Here is a 9,074-nt window from a genome sequence, read left to right as displayed (position 1 = left end):
GGCTATATAATGACGTGGCGAACAGACTTTATAGAGATGTGACGTACAGATTATACAGAGACGGACTGGCTATATAATGACGTGGCTTACAGGCTTTATAGAGATGTGACGTACAGATTATACAGAGACGGACTGGCTATATAATGACGTGGCGAACAGTGAGTGAGTGAGTTATCATTTAACGTCACGTCGGCAATATCGTGGCGAACAGTTTTTATAGAGATGTGACGTACAGATTATACAGAGACGGACTGGCTATATAATGACGTGGCTTACAGGCTTTATAGAGATGTGACGTACAGATTATACAGAGACGGACTGGCTATATAATGACGTGGCGAACAGTGAGTGAGTGAGTTATCATTTAACGTCACGTCGGCAATATCGTGGCGAACAGACTTTATAGAGATGCGACGTACAGATTATACAGAGACGGACTGGCTATATAATGACGTGGCGAACAGACTTTATAGAGATGTGACGTACAGATTATACAGAGACGGACTGGCTATATAATGACGTGGCGAACAGACTTTATAGAGATGTGACGTACAGATTATACAGAGACGGACTGGCTATATAATGACGTGGCTTACAGGCTTTATAGAGATGTGACGTACAGATTATACAGAGGCGGACTGGCTATATAATGACGTGGCGAACAGACTTTATAGAGATGTGACGTACAGATTATACAGAGACGGACTGGCTATATAATGACGTGGCTTACAGGCTTTATAGAGATGTGACGTACAGATTATACAGAGACGGACTGGCTATATAATGACGTGGCGAACAGTGAGTGAGTGAGTTATCATTTAACGTCACGTCGGCAATATCGTGGCGAACAGACTTTATAGAGATGTGACGTACAGATTATACAGAGACGGACTGGCTATATAATGACGTGGCGAACAGACTTTATAGAGATGTGACGTACAGATTATACAGAGACGGACTGGCTATATAATGACGTGGCTTACAGGCTTTATAGAGATGTGACGTACAGATTATACAGAGGCGGACTGGCTATATAATGACGTGGCTTACAGGCTTTATAGAGATGTGACGTACAGATTATACAGAGACGGACTGGCTATATAATGACGTGGCGAACAGACTTTATAGAGATGTGACGTACAGATTATACAGAGACGGACTGGCTATATAATGACGTGGCTTACAGGCTTTATAGAGATGTGACGTACAGATTATACAGAGACGGACTGGCTATATAATGACGTGGCGAACAGACTTTATAGAGATGTGACGTACAGATTATACAGAGACGGACTGGCTATATAATGACGTGGCTTACAGGCTTTATAGAGATGTGACGTACAGATTATACAGAGACGGACTGGCTATATAATGACGTGGCGAACAGTGAGTGAGTGAGTTATCATTTAACGTCACGTCGGCAATATCGTGGCGAACAGACTTTATAGAGATGCGACGTACAGATTATACAGAGACGGACTGGCTATATAATGACGTGGCTTACAGGCTTTATAGAGATGTGACGTACAGATTATACAGAGACGGACTGGCTATATAATGACGTGGCGAACAGTGAGTGAGTGAGTTATCATTTAACGTCACGTCGGCAATATCGTGGCGAACAGACTTTATAGAGATGCGACGTACAGATTATACAGAGACGGACTGGCTATATAATGACGTGGCGAACAGACTTTATAGAGATGTGACGTACAGATTATACAGAGACGGACTGGCTATATAATGACGTGGCGAACAGACTTTATAGAGATGTGACGTACAGATTATACAGAGACGGACTGGCTATATAATGACGTGGCTTACAGGCTTTATAGAGATGTGACGTACAGATTATACAGAGGCGGACTGGCTATATAATGACGTGGCGAACAGACTTTATAGAGATGTGACGTACAGATTATACAGAGACGGACTGGCTATATAATGACGTGGCTTACAGGCTTTATAGAGATGTGACGTACAGATTATACAGAGACGGACTGGCTATATAATGACGTGGCGAACAGTGAGTGAGTGAGTTATCATTTAACGTCACGTCGGCAATATCGTGGCGAACAGACTTTATAGAGATGTGACGTACAGATTATACAGAGACGGACTGGCTATATAATGACGTGGCGAACAGACTTTATAGAGATGTGACGTACAGATTATACAGAGACGGACTGGCTATATAATGACGTGGCTTACAGGCTTTATAGAGATGTGACGTACAGATTATACAGAGGCGGACTGGCTATATAATGACGTGGCTTACAGGCTTTATAGAGATGTGACGTACAGATTATACAGAGACGGACTGGCTATATAATGACGTGGCGAACAGACTTTATAGAGATGTGACGTACAGATTATACAGAGACGGACTGGCTATATAATGACGTGGCTTACAGGCTTTATAGAGATGTGACGTACAGATTATACAGAGACGGACTGGCTATATAATGACGTGGCGAACAGACTTTATAGAGATGTGACGTACAGATTATACAGAGACGGACTGGCTATATAATGACGTGGCTTACAGGCTTTATAGAGATGTGACGTACAGATTATACAGAGACGGACTGGCTATATAATGACGTGGCGAACAGTGAGTGAGTGAGTTATCATTTAACGTCACGTCGGCAATATCGTGGCGAACAGACTTTATAGAGATGTGACGTACAGATTATACAGAGACGGACTGGCAATATAATGACGTGGCGAACAGACTTTATAGAGATGTGACGTACAGATTATACAGAGACGGACTGGCTATATAATGACGTGGCGAACAGACTTTATAGAGATGTGACGTACAGATTATACAGAGACGGACTGGCTATATAATGACGTGGCGAACAGACTTTATAGAGATGTGACGTACAGATTATACAGAGACGGACTGGCTATATAATGACGTGGCGAACAGACTTTATAGAGATGTGACGTACAGATTATACAGAGACGGACTGGCTATATAATGACGTGGCTTACAGGCTTTATAGAGATGTGACGTACAGATTATACAGAGACGGACTGGCTATATAATGACGTGGCGAACAGACTTTATAGAGATGTGACGTACAGATTATACAGAGACGGACTGGCTATATAATGACGTGGCGAACAGACTTTATAGAGATGTGACGTACAGATTATACAGAGACGGACTGGCTATATAATGACGTGGCGAACAGACCTTATAGAGATGTGACGTACAGATTATACAGAGACGGACTGGCTATATAATGACGTGGCGAACAGACTATAACCGTATATAAGTTAACCTAGACTAAGGTGTAGTGACTTGAGATAAAGGTTACTGTAGACTTGAATGTAGTGACAAGAGAGGAAAATTAACTGCAGACCAGGGTGTAGTGACTTGAGATAAAGGTTACTGTAGACTTGAATGTAGTGACAAGAGAGGAAAATTAACTGCAGACCAGGGTGTAGTGACTAGCGAGTGAGAAAAGTTAACTGCTGATTAGGATTAGAAAGAGGAGTTTACTGTAGACAAAGGTGCAGCGACTACACAGAGAGAGTCGATGTTTCTATAGACTTGGGAGAGAAGATTACTGTAGACAAACGTGTAGTGACTTGAGATAGAGAAGATAACTGTTGACTAGAGGGTAGAGTTGTAGTGAGTGTAGAGGAGAGGAAAATGTTTTCTATTGGAGGGAGCAATGTGTAGTGACAAAAGAGAGGAGGTACTGTGCACTGGGGCGTAATGACAAGAGAGTGAAGGTACAGGATTTACTGTACACTAGGGCGTAGTGACAAGATCGAGACGCTATTGTTCACCAGGACGCAGTGACAAGATAGAGATACTACTGTACATCAGGTAGTAGTGACACAAGAGAGAGGAAGTACTGCCCACCAGGGCGTGGTGACAAAAGAGAGAGTATGTACTGTAATACCAGAGAGTAATGTCGAGAGAGAGGAGACACTACACCAGAGCCTAGTGACAAGACAGACACGCTACTGTACACCAGGGCGTAGTGACAAGGGACAGAGGAGGTACTCCACATCAGGACGTAGTGACATGAGAGAGGAGGTCCTCGGCTTAGTCTAAGCCGAGGCATAATTAATATCAAGAGAGAGAGAGAGAGAGGGGGGGGGGGGAGCAAGGGCAGAGAGCAGGTACTGTACACAAGGGCGTAGTGACATGAGAGACAAGGTACTGTACACCAGGGGGTAGTGACAAGAGAGAAGAGCGATTGTACATCAGGTCATCGTGACCAGAGAGTGGAGACTGTACTGTGGAGGTACTGTACACCAGGGCGTAGCGACATGAGAGAGAGGTTACTGTAACCCGGGGCGTAGTGAGAAGAGAGGGGAAATACTGTTCATAGTGGCGTAGTGGCAAGTGAGAAGAGGTACTGTACGCTTGGGCGTAGTGACAAGCGAGAGGAGACGCTGTATACAAGGGCTTCGTGACAAGAGATGAGGTACTGTACACCAGGGTGTAGTGACAAAAGGGATAGAAAGTACTGTACAGGAATGCCTTGAGTCTTCAAAGGAGGGACTGTGGGAGAAGTGAGAATACTAAACAGAGTACTCAACGCCAGCTAGGGTGTAGTGCCTGCGTTGGGAGAGAGGAGTGGGAAGATTAGTGATTATAGAGTTTGGTAACATGACAAAGACGTAAAGGAGACAGACAATGAAGCCAGGCGAGGGTTACACATCAGTAATATGTCCGTAGCTGCAGGGGCTTGTTAGGTCAGGTAGACATAACTACATCTTTGAAACTAGAAACCTGCGTCAGAGGCACAGTACACAACTGGGTTTAAACATCAAAATATATAACATTTCATATGTAAACAAATCTTTAAATTGTAGTGTTTTACGTACACAATGTGATATTGCGTTGTGAGAGAGCTGTCACGCGAGTCATGGCGTTTGTCTAACTTGTCGTGGATACAAAAGCTATTGAGCATGTGTCGGGGAGAGACGGCGTTATCTAGCTTACATCGGAGGGGCACCCGATTGTCGTTGCACCCCATTGGTGATTTCAACACTTCCACGGTAATACAATCACGCTCACAAAACCACGTATTGACTCTAGAAATTCGAAAATTGCACAATTTCTAAAGTGACAACAAAAGACGGCTGGTAAAACAAAACGAAACACTGGTAGTAATAGCAGGGAAACACGCGAGGGTAATAAATCACCACCTCTACTGTCAACAGGCGAGGGGAGCTGGCGAGCTGAACACGTCTCACTAGACGCTCCAACCCACCAAGCCCTACACCTACCCTGATCAACCACACATCGATATTACACATTGGTCTTCCGTTACATCAACAACAGTGATTAATCGCGTTGTTTATCAACAGACAAACCACACACAACGCCACCACTGTCTACAGTTAAAAACGTTTAATAAGTAGAATTGCATTTGGAAAATATTAAAATAAAAATGTTAAAATGCATGGTGTCTTTTGCAATACAAAATCAAGTAAAGAAATAACCAGATGTTTTGTAGACTCAATCATTTCATCTGTGGGGTGTTCTTATTATCATAATGGGAAAAAAGCCCTGTGGAAAACAGGGCTCGCCACGGTCAGAAGCATCGCACTGTTACCTGTTATAAAAGGGGCGGTCGGTGTTTCATCATACGACACCTTTTCGGTGTCTGAACAGACGTACAATATAAACACCCGATACCTACACGGCCAGAGGGGAATCTGGGGAGTCTTACCGTACTGATGTCACTCCTGATAATCTCACTTGAACCTGCTTTGTGAACCATTCCATATCACGTTCTCCCGTCATGCCCGTCCATGTAAGGGGTAGAATTTTCCCACACAGACATTCGAGTATAAATCTACCTCACTAAACCAGTATGAGACGACTTTCCTTGCTGGGGTCCATTGGTAGACACGCCTCATTGATCACCTTGTGGTTTGTGATCACTGGTATATAATAGCAAGTTTAGTATTGGATTAAAAGCTTAGACCCACGGTGATAGAGATGTTTAGAATATACTGCGGAAGTAGAAAGGCAAATCTGGGTTGGGCTGGAGAAGGGGCCATTACGACAGACGGACCGTATAGTTGTCTATCTGATTATTACTTCACTTGTGATTTATGCAGGTGATTACACTGGGATCAGGTGTGGCCTATGCACACGGGGTGGGTGTTCGGAATGGACAGACAGAGATTGAATATTTAGCTTAATGACAGAAAGGAATGGATAGTTCCCTTTGGAGTGATATTTGATAGCCTAGTTGTACGACTGTACCTGGATTTATTAGATGTTTATCCCTTTCACAACGTATCATGAAATGCGAACTTTGTTGTTCGTGAAGTACATAGTCCAGGTAAACAACCAGTGAAACGTATCAGTGTGTGCTGCTGCACATCTTTGTGATAAACACCAGACTGAAACTTTTGCTGATATTGTTCTAAACTCAATAAAGCGTTTCTGTCATATTACGAATGGTTGGGTGCAGAGGCACCATCACGATATCGACAGACAAATAGCGTCCATGACAGGGGTCGATCTGGTCAACGAAAGGCGACGACTGGCGAACGAGGTTGTTTCATCAAGGACTGTTACCAAAATGGACTTCAGAGGTTGGAGATAAGCTTCACAGAGCTACATGTGCCATAGTGAGCAGGCAGACTCTTCATCATCATCTACACAGTATGAAACATGTGGAAGGAGCAAAGATACTCGTGGTATCACAATGGCACACAGGGCTCGTGTTGTTACTGGTTATCTCCAACGGGAGAACATAAGTACCCTACCATGGCCAGCACTCGGCCCAGGCTTGTCACCCATCGAACATGTCGGGATATCCTAGGACGACACGAACGTCACTGTCAACGACCACTGACGACTCTCAATAAACTTGGTGCTGCCCTGCAGGAAGATGGGAATAGAATGAATCAAGCTGACATTGGGCTTTTGATTTGGAGTATGATACGTTGAGCCCACGATCGACATCGCTTCTTGCGATATTAATCAGGTTGGCATTTCTTCCGATTCTGTCCGATTCCGTTACACTCTTATACTATTCATTGTATTAGCGATAGAACATATGCTTGTGGCAGCCTTTTGCTGAATATCCCCAACAGTTGTAATAGTATAAGGTATGAGATAATCCTTGCCCCAAAAAGCACCGTTTACACAGCATACTCAAACAACATCTGAAAGTTTCCACATGTTCAGTCGCTGGATACCTCAATACAACACGGACACATGCAGTCATAAACATACAACATTCTCAAACGCATGCTAAATATTATATGCACTTTTTAAGATAACTTTTCTAATTTTCTAAAGTATGTTGCAGTCATTGCTTTACGAAACACTGAAAGGTTCAGTTACAAGTTCTGTCATGGAGACAGGAAACACAGCCCATAGTATGAAGGCAACAATTCATTTCCGTACAGACATGCATCGTTTAAGCACTCAAGCTTGTGGATAGCCACACGCGGGTGACCGGATGTCGATATATGTCAATCACAATGTGTCATCTCACCTGCACAGGTAGAGACAGTCAATATAAGGAGATTTTCTGGCAGAGAAACACTGCGCTCGTGTCTTGCAATCTCAGCCCGTCTAATTGGCGCCCCTACCTGGCCGCACTGGCTGAACTAGAGGTGCCGAGGCAAGGTGTATTCATAGTCTTATTAGGAATCAATCTAATATCTCTTCTGTAGCACTTGAAATTGAGGAGAACCGCAATTGCCATTAGCCGCAAGATGCGAGCGCACACCTGTCACTCCGCTACATTGATTCCTAACCTGACCGAATGCAGCGTTCATTAGCAAGATTGCCAGGCGACCTAATTATCAACTGTTTTATTGCTTGTCGTTCCTGTCATCTTCTGTTTAAAAGCTTAAACTTTGCTTGTTAATGAATGGATCGACATGATCGATACTTTCACATTTTGTAAAGGCGGGTTAAAAGCTCCGTTGAATGATTCAACTTGTCCAAGGTATTCTGCCCAGGTACCAGTGATACATTGTGTCCATATAGTCCTACCTGTAACGAGCCACCAGCGACCAACATCAGATACATGACACCCTTTACCAGTTAAAATTGTCAATGGATATCCGCATAGCTGTGTCTCATCGTGTCCAGGTGTCTTTTAGTTTTTAGTGCCCAGGGGTCAATTCTTGGTCTCATGATGTCTCGTGTTTGGTAGATGGCGGAGGTAAAAGGTGACACTAGGGTGTATATGGTGGTGGACGGGTGTCTCTACTAACCTGCTACTAGGGAGTGAAGGTCTCTTTTGTCATAAATGTAATTTCTCATGAGGGTGTCTGCGATATATTGATCGACGGGTGTCGATGGCGATGTATGGATGTCGATGTTGATGTACGGGTGTCTATGTTGATGTACAGGTGTCCATGTTGATATATAGGTGTCTGTGTTGATGTACGGTTGTCGATGTTGATGTACGGGTGTCTATGTTGATATATGGGTGTCTATGGCGATATACGGGTGTCGATGCTGATTTACGGGTGTCTATGTTGATATAAGGGTGTTCATGTTGATGTACGTCTGTCGATGTTGATGCATTGATGTCAGTGTTGATATACGGCTTTCGATGTTGATGTACTGATGTCTAAACAGTTGTAATGGTGTCATTGTTGATGTACGGGTGTTTATGTTGATGTGCGGTTCTGTATATTGTTGCATGGGTGTCTATGTTGATGTACAGGTGTCTATGTTGATGTACTGCTGTCTATGTTGGTATATGGGTGTCTAAGTTGATATACGGCTGCATATGTTGATGTACAGCTGTTGATGTTGATGTTACGGTTATCAGTGTTGATATGCGGCTGCCTATATAGTTGTTATGGTGTTTGTGTTGATGTACGGGTGTCTATGTTGGTGTGCGGGTGTCGATGTTGATGTACGGGTCTCTATTTTGATATATGGGTGTATGTTGGTGTGCGGGTGTCGATGTTGATGTACGGGTCTCTACTTTGATATATGGGTGTATGTTGATGTACGGCTATCGATGTTGATGTACGGGTCTCTATTTTGATGTATGGGTGTATGTTGGTGTGCGGGTGTCGATGTTGATGTACGGGTCTCTATTTTGATA

Source organism: Haliotis asinina, chromosome 2 (genome assembly GCF_037392515.1).
Source record: "Haliotis asinina isolate JCU_RB_2024 chromosome 2, JCU_Hal_asi_v2, whole genome shotgun sequence".
NCBI classification, from domain to species: Eukaryota; Metazoa; Mollusca; class Gastropoda; order Lepetellida; family Haliotidae; genus Haliotis; species Haliotis asinina.
The sequence above is the reverse complement of the archived record's forward strand: the minus strand, read 5'-3'. Positions refer to the sequence as shown.